The sequence below is a fragment of the Rutidosis leptorrhynchoides genome, chromosome 6 (genome assembly GCF_046630445.1).
Source record: "Rutidosis leptorrhynchoides isolate AG116_Rl617_1_P2 chromosome 6, CSIRO_AGI_Rlap_v1, whole genome shotgun sequence".
Taxonomy (NCBI): Eukaryota; Viridiplantae; Streptophyta; class Magnoliopsida; order Asterales; family Asteraceae; genus Rutidosis; species Rutidosis leptorrhynchoides.
Window position 1 is genome coordinate 61,334,438 of NC_092338.1, and position 18,683 is coordinate 61,353,120.

The window sequence follows — 18,683 nt, forward strand, 5'->3', positions numbered from 1 at the left end:
ATCTACTCCAAGATAATATAAGTTATTTACTGAAATATGATGAAATTGAAGGTTAATTGCTAGTGGTTAAAACGAGTTAATATATCAGAGACTGATATATAAGTATATATGATTGATTTAAAAACATGAGTAACTCAGTAACCTAGTAAAATCCTAATATATTCTAATTTACACCTGTCTCAAACTAATAATTCTATTGCCAAAAGTATTGTTGCTATATGACTTGAACACAAAACCACTTTTCATGAGACATCCATTAGTCATTTGGGAAGTAAACTCTCAACCAGTCAAACAAGTTTCTTGACCATGTCAATTACAACACAAATAGCATAAAATAAAGGAAATACAATGCGAGCGAAAACAAAGAAAGAGAATAACCTGATAGCAAAGTTCTTGGGTTCCCATCCCGAAAACATTACGTACTTCTAGCAATTAAAAGGGATGTGGAGAAGCACGTAGTAGCTTTAATATTCAATCTCCAAAGACGACTTTGTATCATCTACAATCTTGAATTTGAACGTATAATCGTCTTTGTCGTAAAATTCAGAGGAATATGTGTCCCAAAAGTCAGAGAAATCTGTAGATGTTTCCGTTATAACACTTTCATTTTCTCTGGTAACCAGCTTAACTCCAAAACCACTACTACATACATCTTCTCCATCGACTCTGAATGAAATTGAAAATGAAACTGTGTTGGAAGTGGAGTCCCACCAAGTAGCGTGTCTCAATGAATCAAAGGAAACATAACCCACCCATGTACGTTTATCACCGTCACACTCCTTCCATAACCCAGGTTCAAGATTCATGCCCATCGTATTACTCTGCTCGTGCTTCAAAGATATGCTAGTAACATCGCAGTAGTCTAATTTCATTAAAAAAGCACACATTAAGAATCCACAAAAGTCATTGTACTAGTTATAGGGAAGTTGCAATCTACATGTACTTCCTCTAAGCAGAGGAGCTATAAACGTCTTTTGAATTTCAAGGCCATCAACTTCGAGATTCATATGGTGATTTATAGCATTCCCCTAATTAAAACAACACAGTCGTTATATTGTTGACCGGGTAGTGTACGTATATTAAACCCTGTAATTCTAACAGCATGTGCATACACACAACCCAAAGCCTGCAAAAATGGGTTGCTTGCTTTTGGGTTGGGTCTGGATTCAAACGGGTCAAGTTTTTAAACAGATTAATCAGGCCGGGTCTGGTGACCCAATTATTTTCCCTTGATTTTTTTAACTCTTTACATCTATCACCAACACTCACAGTTCGCATCACTTTAATTTAGCACAAGCTATGTACTTAATTTTTTTTTTTTTAGAAAGACAAACTCAAAACACCCTAAACGATTTTTCATGAATATTTACAAATGTCCATGGACTTGAACCCACAACTTCTTGGTTGGAGGGGTTCCTCGATACCACTAGACTTGTTGGACCCCTGATAAGCACAACCCATTCCACCCGTTGCTTATAACCTGATGGACCTGTGATTTTTTTAGAGGAAGGCTTCATTAATAGGCGAACTGGACCCCTCATTAAAAAATAAATAACTGTCCAATTATATGCCATATGCCAAACAAGTAAAAAGAAGGAGAGGGATAGTTAACATACATGGAGCATACATTGTAGTAATCCTTCTGCACCACTCACATCATTCGATTCATTAAGACATACTCGAGATAACCTCTTACAGTTTTTGTAAAAGTCTCCCATGGATTCAAGTGAGCTGCAATAATCCGCTCTAAATAAATCCACACTGGATGGAAGTTCTGGAAATTCTAGAAGCTTCCTGCAGAAACTGAGGTCGAATGCTTTGAGCCGAGTAAGTTTCAAGAGGCTAAAAGGTAATCTTGAAAAGTTATTCCCAGTAAGATCCAACACTGTTAACTTGAGTAACTGGTCACCAACATCACGAGGGATCTCTCCATCTTCCAATCCACAAAAATGGAGATCCAACTTTTTTAAATTACATACACTAAACAGATCGTTTGGCAGCTTCTCAAGCTTATGCTGATATTTCATATTTAACTTTTCCAAGTGTTTCAAGGCTTGAAAGTTTCCTTCTATTCTCTTTAAATATGAAAAGTTGTTCAAAATTAGCGAAGTAAGGTCGGTACAGTACTGTCCGATTGATGAGGCCGGCAGAACTTCTATCCCAACCTCACTAATTTTTAACATTTTCAAGCTATCCATGCTTGCGTGGATCTCTGGGAACTCAACAAGCGCTTCACAAGACCTGATGTCAAGAGTCTCCAAATTTTTCATACAAATGATGGTTGGAAAACTTCTAAGCTTCTTACAATCAGATACATATACGTTGACTAGAGTGTTACACTATCCAAGTGATGGATGGATCTCTTCCAAACTGTCACAATCATAAAGTTTCAGATATTCAAGACATGGAAATCCATCAAAATTTGGTGTGCTGACTAAGTTATCCGCATTCTTGATGGTAAGCTTTTTCAGTTGTGGTAGACGCTGATGCATACAAGTAAAATTTTAAAGCTAAGACTAAGTTACTGTATTGATATATTTACTCTACACTTATGGCGTAAATTCCTTTTTGCAAGGTGTAACTTCTACTATGTAGTGACCCGAACTTTTCCATGTTTATATATATTAATTGAGATTGATATTTACATGATTAAATGTTTCCAACATGTTAAGCAATCAAACTTGTTAAGACTTGATTAATTGAAATATGTTTCATATAGACAATTGACCACCCAAGTTGACCGGTGATTCACGAACGTTAAAACTTGTAAAAACTATACAATGACATATATATGGTTATATATATAGTTAACATGTTTTTATTATAAGTATGTATCTCATTAGGTATTTTAACAATGAGTTATATACATAAAAATGAGACTATTAATTTAAGAAACTCGAAAACGATATATATAACGATTATCGTTATAACAACGTCTTACTAGGTACATATGAATCATATTAAGATATTGATACACTTGGTTAATTATGTTAAATGATAAGTAAATATATTATTAAGTGTATTAACAGTGAAATACATATGTAAAAATAAGACTACTAACTTAATGATTTCGAAACTAGACATATATGTAACGATTATCGTTGTAACGACATTTAACTGTATATACACCATACTAAGATATATTATATATCAAAATATCATGATAATATAATAATTTAACATCTCATTTGTTATAATAAACAATGGGTTAACAACATTCAACAAGATCGTTAACCTAAAGGTTTCAAAACAACATTTACATGTAACGACTAACGATGACTTAACGACTTAGTTAAAATGTATATACATGTAGTGTTTTAATATGTATTCATACACTTTTTAAAGACTTCAAGACACTTATCAAAATACTTCTACTTAACAAAAATGCTTACAATTACATCCTCGTTCAGTTTCATCAACAATTCTACTCGTATGCACCCGTATTCGTACTCGTACAATACACAGCTTTTAGATGTATGTACTATTGGTATATACACTCCAATGATCAGCTCTTAGCAGCCCATGTGAGTCACCTAACACATGTGGGAACCATCATTTGGCAACTAGCATGAAATATCTCATAAAATTACAAAAATATGAGTAATCATTCATGACTTATTTACATGAAAACAAAATTACATATCCTTTATATCTAATCCATACACCAACGACCAAAAACACCTACAAACACTTTCATTCTTCAATTTTCTTCATCTAATTGATCTCTCTCAAGTTCTATCTTCAAGTTCTAAGTGTTCTTCATATATTTTACAAGTTCTAGTTACATAAAATCAAGAATACTTTCATGTTTGCTAGCTCACTTCCAATCTTGTAAGGTGATCATCCAACCTCAAGAAATCTTTGTTTCTTACAGTAGGTTATCATTCTAATACAAGGTAATAATCATATTCAAACTTTGGTTCAATTTCTATAACTATAACAATCTTATTTCAAGTGATGATCTTACTTGAACTTGTTTTCGTGTCATGATTCTGCTTCAAGAACTTCGAGCCATCCAAGGATCCGTTGAAGCTAGATCCATTTTTCTATTTTCCATTAGGTTTATCCAAGGAACTTAAGGTAGTAATGATGTTCATAACATCATTCGATTCATACATATAAAGCTATCTTATTTGAAGGTTTAAACTTGTAATCACTAGAACATAGTTTAGTTAATTCTAAACTTGTTCGCAAACAAAAGTTAATCCTTCTAACTTGACTTTTAAAATCAACTAAACACATGTTCTATATCTATATGATATGCTAACTTAATGATTTAAAACCTGGAAACACGAAAAACACCGTAAAACCGGATTTACGCCGTCGTAGTAACACCGCGGGCTGTTTTGGGTTAGTTAATTAAAAACTATGATAAACATTGATTTAAAAGTTGTTATTCTGAGAAGATGATTTTTATTATGAACATGAAACTATATCCAAAAATTATGGTTAAACTCAAAGTGGAAGTATGTTTTCTAAAATGGTCATCTAGACGTCGTTCTTTCGACTGAAATGACTACCTTTACAAAAACGACTTGTAACTTATTTTTCCGACTATAAACCTATACTTTTTCTGTTTAGATTCATAAAATAGAGTTCAATATGAAACCATAGCAATTTGATTCACTCAAAACGGATTTAAAATGAAGAAGTTATGGGTAAAACAAGATTGGATAATTTTTCTCATTTTAGCTACGTGAAAATTGGTAACAAATCTATTCCAACCATAACTTAATCAACTTGTATTGTATATTATGTAATCTTGAGATACCATAGACACGTATACAATGTTTCGAACTATCATGTCGACACATCTATATATATTTCGGAACAACCATAGACACTCTATATGTGAATGTTGGAGTTAGCTATACAGGGTTGAGGTTGATTCCAAAATATATATAGTTTGAGTTGTGATCAATACTGAGATACGTATACACTGGGTCGTGGATTGATTCAAGATAATATTTATCGATTTATTTCTGTACATCTAATTGTGGACAACTAGTTGTAGGTTACTAACGAGGACAGCTGACTTAATAAACTTAAAACATCAAAATATATTAAAAGTGTTGTAAATATATTTTGAACATACTTTGATATATATGTATATATTGTTATAGGTTCTGAATCAACCAGTGGCCAAGTCTTACTTCCCGACGAAGTAAAAATCTGTGAAAGTGAGTTATAGTCCCACTTTTAAAATCTAATATTTTTGGGATGAGAATACATGCAGGTTTTATAAATGATTTACAAAATAGACACAAGTACGTGAAACTACATTCTATGGTTGAATTATCGAAATCGAATATGCCCCTTTTTATTAAGTCTGGTAATCAAAGAATTAGGGAACAGACACCCTAATTGACGCGAATCCTAAAGATAGATCTATCGGGCCCAACAAGCCCCATCCAAAGTACCAGATGCTTTAGTACTTCGAAATTTATATCATATCCGAAGGGTGTCCCGGAATGATGGGGATATTCTTATATATGCATCTTGTTAATGTCGGTTACCAGGTGTTCACCATATGAATGACTTTTATCTCTATGTATGGGATGTGTATTGAAATATGAAATCTTGTGGTCTATTATTATGATTTGATATATATAGGTTAAACCTATAACTCACCAACATTTTTGTTGACGTTTTAAGCATGTTTATTCTCAGGTGATTATTAAGAGCTTCCGCTGTCGCATACTTAAATAAGGACGAGATTTGGAGTCCATGTTTGTATGATATTGTGTAAAAACTGCATTCAAGAAACTTATTTTGTTGTAACATATTTGTATTGTAAACCATTATGTAATGGTCGTGTGTAAACAGGATATTTTAGATTATCATTATTTGATAATCTACGTAAAGTTTTTTAAACCTTTATCGATGAAATAAAGGTTATGGTTTGTTTTAAAATGAATGCAGTCTTTGAAAAACGTCTCATATAGAGGTCAAAACCTCGCAACGAAATCAATTAATATGGAACGTTTTTAATCAATAAGAACGGGACATTTCAGTTGGTATCCGAGCGTTGGTCTTAGAGAACCAGAATTTTGCATTAGTGTGTCTTATCGAGTTTGTTAGGATGCATTAGTGAGTCTGGACTTCGACCGTGTTTACTTGAAAAATGATTGCTTAACAAATTTTGTTGGAAACTATATATTTTTAACATGTGAATATTATGTGATATATTAATCTCTTAACGCGTTTGATATTATGTGATAGATGTCTACCTCTAGAACAAGTCCCATTGACTCACCTAATAATAATGAAGAGTCAAATGTAAATTGGAATGATTCGTGGACTGATTCACAAGTTCCCGAAGAGGAACCGGAAGAAGAGTCGGAACCGGAAGAAGAATCGGAACCGGAAGAAGAATCGGAACCGGATGAAGAAGTAGAACCGGTGGGGGAAATAATAAAACGGTTAAGTAAAAGAAAATCCTCAACCAACCGACCAAGGTTAATTATGGTCAATGGTGTTTCCGCCAAGGAAGCAAAATATTGGGAGGATTACAAATTCTCCGATGAATCGGATTCCGACGAGAATTCCGATGATGTTATAGAAATTACCCCAACTGAATTTAAAAAGGCAAAAGAAAATAATAAGGGAAAGGGCATAAAAATAGAGAAATCTAATTCCAACCCCGATGAACTTTATATGTATCGTCAACCCCCGAAGTCCTTAAGTTGTAACAATGACCCGGGAACCTCTAAACCACCAGGTTTTTCTAAACCGTTGTGGAAAACGACAGTTAGTATTAGGGGAACATCATATATCCCTAGAAACTTGGCAAAACGAACCAAAACCGAAGAAGAAGAAACGAGCGAGTCGGAATAAGATAGTTGTATTCGTGTGGTGTAATATATGTAATATAGTGTGCTTATGCTTTATGATATATGTAAAAATTGCTTGTATTAATAAGTATTTTTTTATGAATCTAACTCTTGTCTATTTTACAGTTTAAAAACACAAAATGGATAGACAACCCAATATTTTAAGAGACCTACCCGGAGACATGATTGATGAAATCTTGTCTAGAGTCGGTCAGAATTCCTCGGCACAACTATTTAAGGCGAGATCAGTTTGTAAGACATTCGAAGAACGTTCCAAGAATGTCTTGGTTTATAAGAGACTTTCGTTTGAAAGATGGGGGATATCACATTGGGAAACCCATAAGTTACGATGTGTTTACTTTGACGCATATATTGCGGGGAACCCAAATGCTATTTTACGCAACGGGTTAAGAAATTATTTTGACTCAATATATCCGAATATTGGACTTCGTGATTTAGAAAAAGTGGCTAACATGCAACATAAAGAAGCATGTTATGCTTACGGATTAGTGATGTTCGCTTCTCACCAAAGTGAGAACAAGAACATCGGGCTACAACTATTAAACAAAACGTTTCCACAAGTGACGGAGTCGGTAATTGGGGTAAGAAATGAGGTTTTTAGATTGTTACGGGACTGTTGGACATTACGTAACCCTCGTCCTTTTGACGACGTTACAACACGCTGTCTTATCAACGGCCATAACGGTTATGTTCCACAAGACCAAGGATGGGAAGTAATCCTAGTAAAACCAGAATGCATGACTTGTTTCTGGACGTATGAATTACGTGTCTTTATTGCCTTTGCTGAACGACTTGTGTACTAGCTAGAATTATCTTCACAACTATCTTGTATCAAAGTTATTGTGTGCTATATTTCATGCTTTATGTAAAATAAGCGGTATTGTAAGTTTGTAAAATATTGTATAAAAGTTTGAACGCGAAATATTATTATAATCAGTTTTTCATATAGAATTGTAGTAGTTGAATTGTATATTAGCTACTAAGTATGAACTTAACGGGTAGGTACTACCCGAATTTAAACTTATAAAACGCTAATATGAAGAAAAAGCTTTTATAAATGAGTTCATATTATGCTACGAAATACTATTAACTACTCTTAATATTCTGTATGATTAACTTGTTCCATTTGACTATTTTGAAGGAAATGGCACCGACTACTCGACACACCGTGAATATGAATGAAGAGGAATTCCGTACTTTTCTAGCTTCAAACATAGCCACAGTACAGGCTGCGCTACATACCAACAATAACCTTGGATGTAGCAGTACAGGAAATCGTGTAGGATGCACCTACAAAGAATTCACTGTCTGCAAACCTTTGGAATTTGATGGAACCGAAGGACCGATCAGATTGAAACGGTGGACCGAGAAGGTCGAATCGGTGTTTGCCATAAGTAAGTGTACTGAAGAGGACAAAGTGAAGTACGCTACGCATACCTTCACAGGTTCTGCGTTAACATGGTGGAATACCTATCTAGAGCAAGTGGGACAAGACAATGCGTACGCACTACCATGGTCAGCATTCAAGCACTTGATGAACGAGAAGTACCGTCCCAGAACCGAGGTCAATAAGCTCAAGACAGAACTTAGAGGGTTACGAACCCAAGGATTTGATATTACCACGTACGAAAGACGATTCACAGAATTGTGCCTATTGTGTCCGGGAGCATTCGAAGATGAGGAAGAGAAGATCGACGCGTTTGTGAAAGGATTACCGGAAAGAATCCAAGAAGATATAAGTTCACACGAGCCCGACTCTATACAACAGGCATGTAGAATGGCTCACAAACTAGTGAACCTGATTGAAGAAAGAATTAAAGAACAGACTGCTGAAGAGGCCAATGTGAAGCAAGTCAAAAGAAAGTGGGAGGAAAACGGTGATAAGAATCACCAATACAACAACAACAGCAATTACAACAATAATCGCAACAATTATCCCAACAATCGCAACATCAATCGCAACTACAACAAACGGCCCAACAACAAAAACAACAACAACAACAACAACAACAACAGCAACTACAACAATCATCCCAACAACAATAATAACCGCAACAACAACAACAATCAGAAGCAGCTATGCCAAAGGTGTGAAAAGTATCACTCGGGGTTCTGCACCAAATTTTGTAACAAGTGTAAAAGAAATGGTCATAGCGCGGCGAAGTGTGAGGTCTACGGACCAGGGGTTAATAGAAAGAAAGGAACAAATGGTGTCGGAACGAGTAATGGCGGAGCAAGTAGTGTCGGAGCAAGTTATGCCAATGTAGTTTGTTATAAATGTGGAAAACCGGGCCACATTATTAGAAATTGCCCGAACCAGGAGAACACGAATGGACAAGGCCGCGGAAGAGTTTTCAATATTAATGCAGCAGAGACACAGGAAGACCCGGAGCTTGTTACGGGTACGTTTCTTATTGACAATAAATATGCTTACGTTTTATTTGATTCGGGTGCGGATAGAAGCTATATGAGTAGAGATTTTTGTGCTAAATTAAGTTGTCCATTGACGCCTTTGGATAGTAAATTTTTACTCGAATTAGCAAATGGTAAATTAATTTCAGCAGATAATATATGTCGGAATCGAGAAATTAAACTGGTTAGCGAAACATTTAAGATTGATTTGATACCAGTAGAGTTAGGGAGTTTTGATGTGATAATCGGTATGGACTGGTTGAAAGAAGTGAAAGTAGAGATCGTCTGTTACAAAAATGCAATTCGCATTATACGAGAAAAAGGAAAACCCTTAATGGTGTACGGAGAAAAGGGCAACACGAAGCTACATATTATTAGTAATTTGAAGGCACAAAAACTAATAAGAAAAGGTTGCTATGCTGTTCTAGCACACGTCGAGAAAGTACAAACTAAAGAAAAGAGCATCAATGATGTTCCCATTGCAAAAGAATTTCCCGATGTATTTCCGAAAGAATTACCGGGATTACCCCCACATCGATCTGTTGAATTTCAAATAGATCTTGTACCAGGAGCTGCACCAATAGCTCGTGCTCCTTACAGACTCGCACCCAGCGAGATGAAAGAACTGCAAAGCCAATTACAAGAACTTTTAGAGCGTGGTTTCATTCGACCAAGCACATCACCGTGGGGAGCTCCTGTTTTGTTTGTCAAGAAGAAAGATGGTACATTCAGGTTGTGTATCGACTACCGAGAGTTGAACAAACTTACCATCAAGAACCGCTACCCACTACCGAGAATCGACGACTTATTTGATCAACTACAAGGCTCGTATGTTTATTCAAAGATTGACTTACGTTCCGGGTATCATCAAATGCGGGTGAAAGAAGATGATATTCCAAAGACTGCTTTCAGAACACGTTACGGTCATTACGAGTTTATGGTCATGCCGTTTGGTTTAACTAATGCACCAGCTGTGTTCATGGACCTTATGAACCGAGTGTGTGGACCATACCTTGACAAGTTTGTCATTGTTTTCATTGATGACATACTTATTTACTCAAAGAATGACCAAGAACACGGTGAACATTTGAGAAAGGTGTTAGAAGTATTGAGGAAGGAAGAATTGTACGCTAAGTTATTAAAGTGTGCATTTTGGTTGGAAGAAGTTCAATTCCTCGGTCACATAGTGAACAAAGAAGGTATTAAGGTGGATCCGGCAAAGATAGAAACTGTTGAAAAGTGGGAAACCCCGAAAACTCCGAAACACATATGCCAGTTTTTAGGACTAGCTGGTTACTACAGAAGGTTCATCCAAGATTTTTCCAGAATAGCAAAACCCTTGACTGCATTAACGCATAAAGGGAAGAAATTTGAATGGAATGATGAACAAGAGAAAGCGTTTCAGTTATTGAAGAAAAAGCTAACTACGGCACCTATATTGTCATTGCCTGAAGGGAATGATGATTTTGTGATTTATTGTGACGCATCAAAGCAAGGTCTCGGTTGTGTATTAATGCAACGAACGAAGGTGATTGCTTATGCGTCTAGACAATTGAAGATTCACGAACAAAATTATACGACGCATGATTTGGAATTAGGAGCGGTTGTTTTTGCATTAAAGACTTGGAGGCACTACTTATATGGGGTCAAAAGTATTATATATACAGACCACAAAAGTCTTCAACACATATTTAATCAGAAACAACTGAATATGAGGCAGCGTAGGTGGATTGAATTGTTGAATGATTACGACTTTGAGATTCGTTACCACCCGGGGAAGGCAAATGTGGTAGCCGATGCCTTGAGCAGGAAGGACAGAGAACCCATTCGAGTAAAATCTATGAATATAATGATTCATAATAACCTTACTACTTAAATAAAGGAGGCGCAACAAGGAGTTTTAAAATAGGTAAATTTAAAGGATGAAATACCCAAAGGATCGGAGAAGCATCTTAATATTCAGGAAGACGGAACCCGGTATAGGGCTGAAAGGATTTGGGTACCAAAATTTGGAGATATGAGAGAAATGGTACTTAGAGAAGCTCATAAAACCAGATACTCAATACATCCTGGAACGAGGAAGATGTACAAGGATCTCAAGAAACATTTTTGGTGGCCGGGTATGAAAGCCGATGTTGCTAAATACGTAGGAGAATGTTTGACGTGTTCTAAGGTCAAAGCTGAGCATCAGAAACCATCAGGTCTACTTCAACAACCCGAAATCCCGGAATGGAAATGGGAAAACATTACCATGGATTTCATCACTAAATTGCCAAGGACTGCAAGTGGTTTTGATACTATTTGGGTAATAGTTGACCGTCTCACCAAATCAGCACACTTCCTGCCAATAAGAGAAGATGACAAGATGGAGAAGTTAGCACGAATGTATTTGAAGGAAGTCGTCTCCAGACATGGAATACCAATCTCTATTATCTCTGATAGGGATGGCAGATTTATTTCAAGATTTTGGCAGACATTACAGCAAGCATTAGGAACTCGTCTAGACATGAGTACTGCCTATCATCCACAAACTGATGGGCAGAGCGAAAGGACGATACAAACGCTTGAAGACATGCTACGAGCATGTGTTATTGATTTCGGAAATAGTTGGGATCGACATCTACCGTTAGCAGAATTTTCCTACAACAACAGCTACCATTCAAGCATTGAGATGGCGCCGTTTGAAGCACTTTATGGTAGAAAGTGCAGGTCTCCGATTTGTTGGAGTGAAGTGGGGGATAGACAGATTACGGGTCCGGAGATTATACAAGAAACTACCGAGAAGATCATCCAAATTTAACAACGGTTGAAAACCGCCCAAAGTCGACAAAAGAGCTACGCTGAAATTAAAAGAAAAGATATAGAATTTGAAATTGGAGAGATGGTCATGCTTAAAGTTGCACCTTGGAAAGGCGTTGTTCGATTTGGTAAACGAGGGAAATTAAATCCAAGGTATATTGGACCATTCAAGATTATTGATCGTGTCGGACCAGTAGCTTACCGACTTGAGTTACCTCAACAACTCGCGGCTGTACATAACACTTTCCACGTCTCGAATTTGAAGAAATGTTTTGCTAAAGAAGATCTCACTATTTCGTTAGATGAAATCCAAATCAACGAAAAACTTCAATTCATCGAAGAACCCGTCGAAATAATGGATCGTGAGGTTAAAAGACTTAAGCAAAACAAGATACCAATTGTTAAGGTTCGATGGAATGCTCGTAGAGGACCCGAGTTCACCTGGGAGTGTAAAGATCAGATGAAGAAGAAATACCCGCATCTATTTCCAGAAGATTCGTCAACACCTTCAACAGCTTAAAATTTCGGGACGAAATTTATTTAACGGGTAGGTACTGTAGTGACCCGAACTTTTCCATGTTTATATATATTAATTGAGATTGATATTTACATGATTAAATGTTTCCAACTTGTTAAGCAATCAAACTTGTTAAGACTTGATTAATTGAAATATGTTTCATATAGACAATTGACCACCCAAGTTGACCGGTGATTCACGAACGTTAAAACTTGTAAAAACTATAAAATGACATATATATGGTTATATATATAGTTAACATGTTTTTATTATAAGTATGTATCTCATTAGGTATTTTAACAATGAGTTATATACATAAAAATGAGACTATTAATTTAAGAAACTCGAAAACGATATATATAACGATTATCGTTATAACAACGTCTTACTAGGTACATATGAATCATATTAAGATATTGATACACTTGGTTAATTATGTTAAATGATAAGTAAATATATTATTAAGTGTATTAATAATGAAATACATATGTAAAAATAAGACTACTAACTTAATGATTTCGAAACGAGACATATATGTAACGATTATCGTTGTAACGACATTTAACTGTATATACACCATACTAAGATATATTATATATCATAATATCATGATAATATAATAATTTAACATCTCATTTGTTATAATAAACAATGGGTTAACAACATTCAACAAGATCGTTAACCTAAAGGTTTCAAAACAACATTTACATGTAACGACTAACGATGACTTAACGACTTAGTTAAAATGTATATACATGTAGTGTTTTAATATGTATTCATACACTTTTTAAAGACTTCAAGACACTTATCAAAATACTTCTACTTAACAAAAATGCTTACAATTACATCCTCGTTCAGTTTCATCAACAATTCTACTCGTATGCACCCGTATTCGTACTCGTACAATACACAGCTTTTAGATGTATGTACTATTGGTATATACACTCCAATGATCAGCTCTTAGCAGCCCATGTGAGTCACCTAACACATGTGGGAACCATCATTTGGCAACTAGCATGAAATATCTCATAAAATTACAAAAATATGAGTAATCATTCATGACTTATTTACATGAAAACAAAATTACATATCCTTTATATCTAATCCATACACCAACGACCAAAAACACCTACAAACACTTTCATTCTTCAATTTTCTTCATCTAATTGATCTCTCTCAAGTTCTATCTTCAAGTTCTAAGTGTTCTTCATATATTTTACAAGTTCTAGTTACATAAAATCAAGAATACTTTCATGTTTGCTAGCTCACTTCCAATCTTGTAAGGTGATCATCCAACCTCAAGAAATCTTTGTTTCTTACAGTAGGTTATCATTCTAATACAAGGTAATAATCATATTCAAACTTTGGTTCAATTTCTATAACTATAACAATCTTATTTCAAGTGATGATCTTACTTGAACTTGTTTTCGTGTCATGATTCTGCTTCAAGAACTTCGAGCCATCCAAGGATCCGTTGAAGCTAGATACATTTTTCTCTTTTCCAGTAGGTTTATCCAAGGAACTTAAGGTAGTAATGATGTTCATAACATCATTCGATTCATACATATAAAGCTATCTTATTCGAAGGTTTAAACTTGTAATAACTAGAACATAGTTTAGTTAATTCTAAACTAGTTCGCAAACAAAAGTAAATCCTTCTAACTTGACTTTTAAAATCAACTAAACACATGTTCTATATCTATATGATATGCTAACTTAATGATTTAAAACCTGGAAACACGAAAAACACCGTAAAACCGGATTTACGCCGTCGTATTAACACCGCGGGCTGTTTTGGGTTAGTTAATTAAAAACTATGATAAACTTTGATTTAAAAGTTGTTATTCTGAGAAGATGATTTTTATTATGAACATGAAACTATATCCAAAAATTTTGGTTAAACTCAAAGTGGAAGTATGTTTTCTAAAATGGTCATCTAGACGTCGTTCTTTCGACTGAAATGACTACCTTTACAAAAACGACTTGTAACTTATTTTACCGACTATAAACTTATACTTTTTCTGTCTAGATTCATAAAATAGAGTTCAATATGAAACCATAGCAATTTGATTCACTCAAAACGGATTTAAAATGAAGAAGTTATGGGTAAAACAAGATTGGATAATTTTTCTCATTTTAGCTACGTGAAAATTGGTAACAAATCTATTCCAACCATAACTTAATCAACTTGTATTGTATATTATGTAATCTTGAGATACCATAGACACGTATACAATGTTTCGACCTATCATGTTGACACATCTATATATATTTCGGAACAACCATAGACACTCTATATGTGAATGTTGGAGTTAGCTATACAGGGTTGAGGTTGATTCCAAAATATATATAGTTTGAGTTGTGATCAATACTGAGATACGTATACACTGGGTCGTGGATTGATTCAAGATAATATTTATCGATTTATTTCTGTACATCTAATTGTGGACAACTAGTTGTAGGTTACTAACGAGGACAGCTGACTTAATAAACTTAAAACATCAAAATATATTAAAAGTGTTGTAAATATATTTTGAACATACTTTGATATATATGTATATATTGTTATAGGTTCGTGAATCAACCAGTGGCCAAGTCTTACTTCCCGACGAAGTAAAAATCTGTGAAAGTGAGTTATAGTCCCACTTTTAAAATCTAATATTTTTGGGATGAGAATACATGCAGGTTTTATAAATGATTTACAAAATAGACACAAGTACGTGAAACTACATTCTATGGTTGAATTATCGAAATCGAATATGCCCCTTTTTATTAAGTCTGGTAATCTAAGAATTAGGGAACAGACACCCTAATTGACGCGAATCCTAAAGATAGATCTATCGGGCCCAACAAGCCTCATCCAAAGTACCGGATGCTTTAGTACTTCGAAATTTATATCATATCCGAAGGGTGTCCTGGAATGATGGGGATATTCTTATATATGCATCTTGTTAATGTCGGTTACCAGGTGTTCACCATATGAATGACTTTTATCTCTATGTATGGGATGTGTATTGAAATATGAAATCTTGTGGTCTATTATTATGATTTGATATATATAGGTTAAACCTATAACTCACCAACATTTTTGTTGACGTTTTAAGCATGTTTATTCTCAGGTGATTATTAAGAGCTTCCGCTGTCGCATACTTAAATAAGGACGAGATTTGGAGTCCATGTTTGTATGATATTGTGTAAAAACTGCATTCAAGAAACTTATTTTGTTGTAACATATTTGTATTGTAAACCATTATGTAATGGTCGTGTGTAAACATGATATTTTAGATTATCATTATTTGATAATCTACGTAAAGTTTTTTAAACCTTTATCGATGAAATAAAGGTTATGGTTTGTTTTAAAATGAATGCAGTCTTTGAAAAACGTCTCATATAGAGGTCAAAACCTCGCAACGAAATCAATTAATATGGAACGTTTTTAATCAATAAGAACGGGACATTTCATACTATACTTGTATGTATATTTTAATTGTTAAATTACTTAGAGGAACATTATTTGAGTTGACCTTGGTTGAAAATCTGATGGAAACGGACGTCTAGGATAATTATTCCATGAAATATACTGCAACTCATTTGAAAGAAAACAAGGCCCTTCAACATCTTCATTAGGGGACCTTGGATCCCGGTATCAGGGTAAAACCCGCAAGCATCAAATATCTCCTTTGCTTTATCTACACGATAGCCCCTATGGAAACAAGCAATATCCAAGAATAACTCTCTTTCGTTAGGTTCCAGTCCATCATAACTTATTTTGAGTTTTTACATAATTGTAGAATTTGGGATATTTTTCATCTTTTCTAAGACACTCTCCCACCCCTTCTTGTCTTTACCACGTAGTAAAGATCCTAAAACTTTAAGTGCTAATGGGAGCCCACCTGCATAAGAATCCACGCGTAGTGAAAGCGTATCATAGTCTTCTATAGGAGGTTTATCCTTCTGCACTGCATGTCTATCGAAGAGTTGAAACGCCTCATCGTGTGATAATAAACTAGCATGAGATATTTTAACCTTATCTTTGTGTAGCAAATGCTCATCTCTAGTTGTGATTATTATTCGATTCCCAAGGCCAAACCATTCATGGGATCCAGCTAACGCCTCTATTTGCTCATTTTTATCAACATCATCAAAGACAATTAAAACGTTACTACGACTTAACCTGCTTCTTATCATATCTTTTCCTTCTACGACACTCTGTACATTCACATCTTTTTTTCAAAAGAGTTGATAGAATTTTCTCTTGAACTTTTTTCAAACCATCATGTTTTGTTGACTCCTCCCGAATTTGGTCAATAAAACAATGAGCTTGAAAATGATGAGAGAACTTTTTATAAGCAGAATAAGCAAGAGTTGTCTTGCCACTGCCCCCAACACCCCATATCCCAACCATGTGCACAACACCTGACCCTATATCTAGCAGTTTTCTCAAAGATTGCAAGCGAGCCCCCATTCCAACAAGGTCTTCATTAACATTTTTATCTAAGAAAAACAATTTTTCCAAGATCGTATCAACAATTGATTTGATACCCGCTGCTTCATGCCTGCACATCCGAGATTAAGGATGATTAGTGTATGTTGACATTCACAAGTACTACGTAACATTTTCTCCAAAAACCAAGACGGGCGAGTCTTTATTAAATTAATATAAGAACTCCAGTTATAATTCAATGCAATTATATTTATATCACAAAAAAATTTTAAGATCATTATTAGCTTATTATGAATGAATTTATTTATATTTATAATTTATAATAGCTTGAGAAAGAGCAAAATATTTGATGCTTATAAGGGGTTAGAAAAGTTAAAATATCATACATTATACATAAATAAAACACGAGTAACCTTCTAAAATAAAGGAAATATATACTTCGTTTAACACAAGCAAAAAGAAGAAAGAGAAATAGAGAATAACCCGTTGGCAATTTGACTGGGTTCCCATCCTGAAAGGTTACATGCTTCAACAATTGCAGTTTTCCATAATTCCTCTTTGGTGCTGTTATCGCGCTTTCGTTTCGCAAATGCTCTTCCGAAATTTCCTTGCAGTTTCCTAACATCTGAAGGACTCACATTATAGAATATGGGTATAACCATCAGTCCTCTCCAAACCCTGCATTTCATAATGTATTCGAGTTCATCCAAACACCAGGATGAATCAGCGTAGTTTTCCGAGAATACGACGATTGCAATTTGAGATTCCTCAATAGCATTCAACAGGGATGGACCAATGGATTCGCCCCGAGGAAGTGTTTGGTCGTCTTTGTAAGTGTGAATTACTTTATCTGAAAGAGCTTTGTAGAGATGATCTACATAGTTCTTGCGAGTATCTTCCCCTTTGAAACTAAGAAACACATCATACTTTCGTGATCCAGAAGAAGAAGAAGAAGCCATTGACTCGTTTGAGATCTGTATAATAATGGAGTAGTTTATTTGACAGAAAGAAATGGTGGTAGGTGTATGATGAAACTAATATTTGAGAAACACGATAGTCAACTTCCTTGATTGAGATTTGTATAATTAGTTTATTTGTAAAATCTTGCTGTTTTTTTGAAAATGGTTTTTTTGAGTAATTACATAAATGGTTTTCAAACAAAATATTTACGGAAATAGGTAAACCGAACTTTTAATCGCCGGTAGGAATGACAATGGATAGGATATGGATCGGATGACGCCATATCTATATCCATTTAGTTTTTGTTCATTCATATCCATATCCATATCCATTTAATTTCAGTTCATCCATCCATATCCATATCCAATGGATTAAGCGGGTTAATGGATATCCATTGGATATTTAAGAAAGTGTTATTTTTTGTTAAAGATATAATATAATTTGTTAAATTTAATATTAAACATAGAGTATGATAAATTAAATGTGTAATTTGTATGTTTATTTTATTAAATATACGTGTTTTGTTGTGATATATCATAGTTAATTCATTATATAGTTGCAAGCAAAATGTATGTGCAATGGTAAATGCATTTGTAATAGTAAATGTGTTTGCATATATCTATATTTATGTATTTACATATGTATTTCGGGTGATAACGGATGTATCCTTGGATGAAAATTTTCATCCGTATCAATA

At 34.6% G+C, this 18,683-nt stretch overlaps 1 pseudogene; it reads right to left on the reverse strand.

The window, feature by feature from the left end:
* Nucleotides 1-2,339: 2,339 nt before the first annotated feature.
* Nucleotides 2,340-17,985, reverse strand: LOC139853682 (disease resistance protein Roq1-like; annotated as a pseudogene).
* Nucleotides 17,986-18,683: the final 698 nt, after the last annotated feature.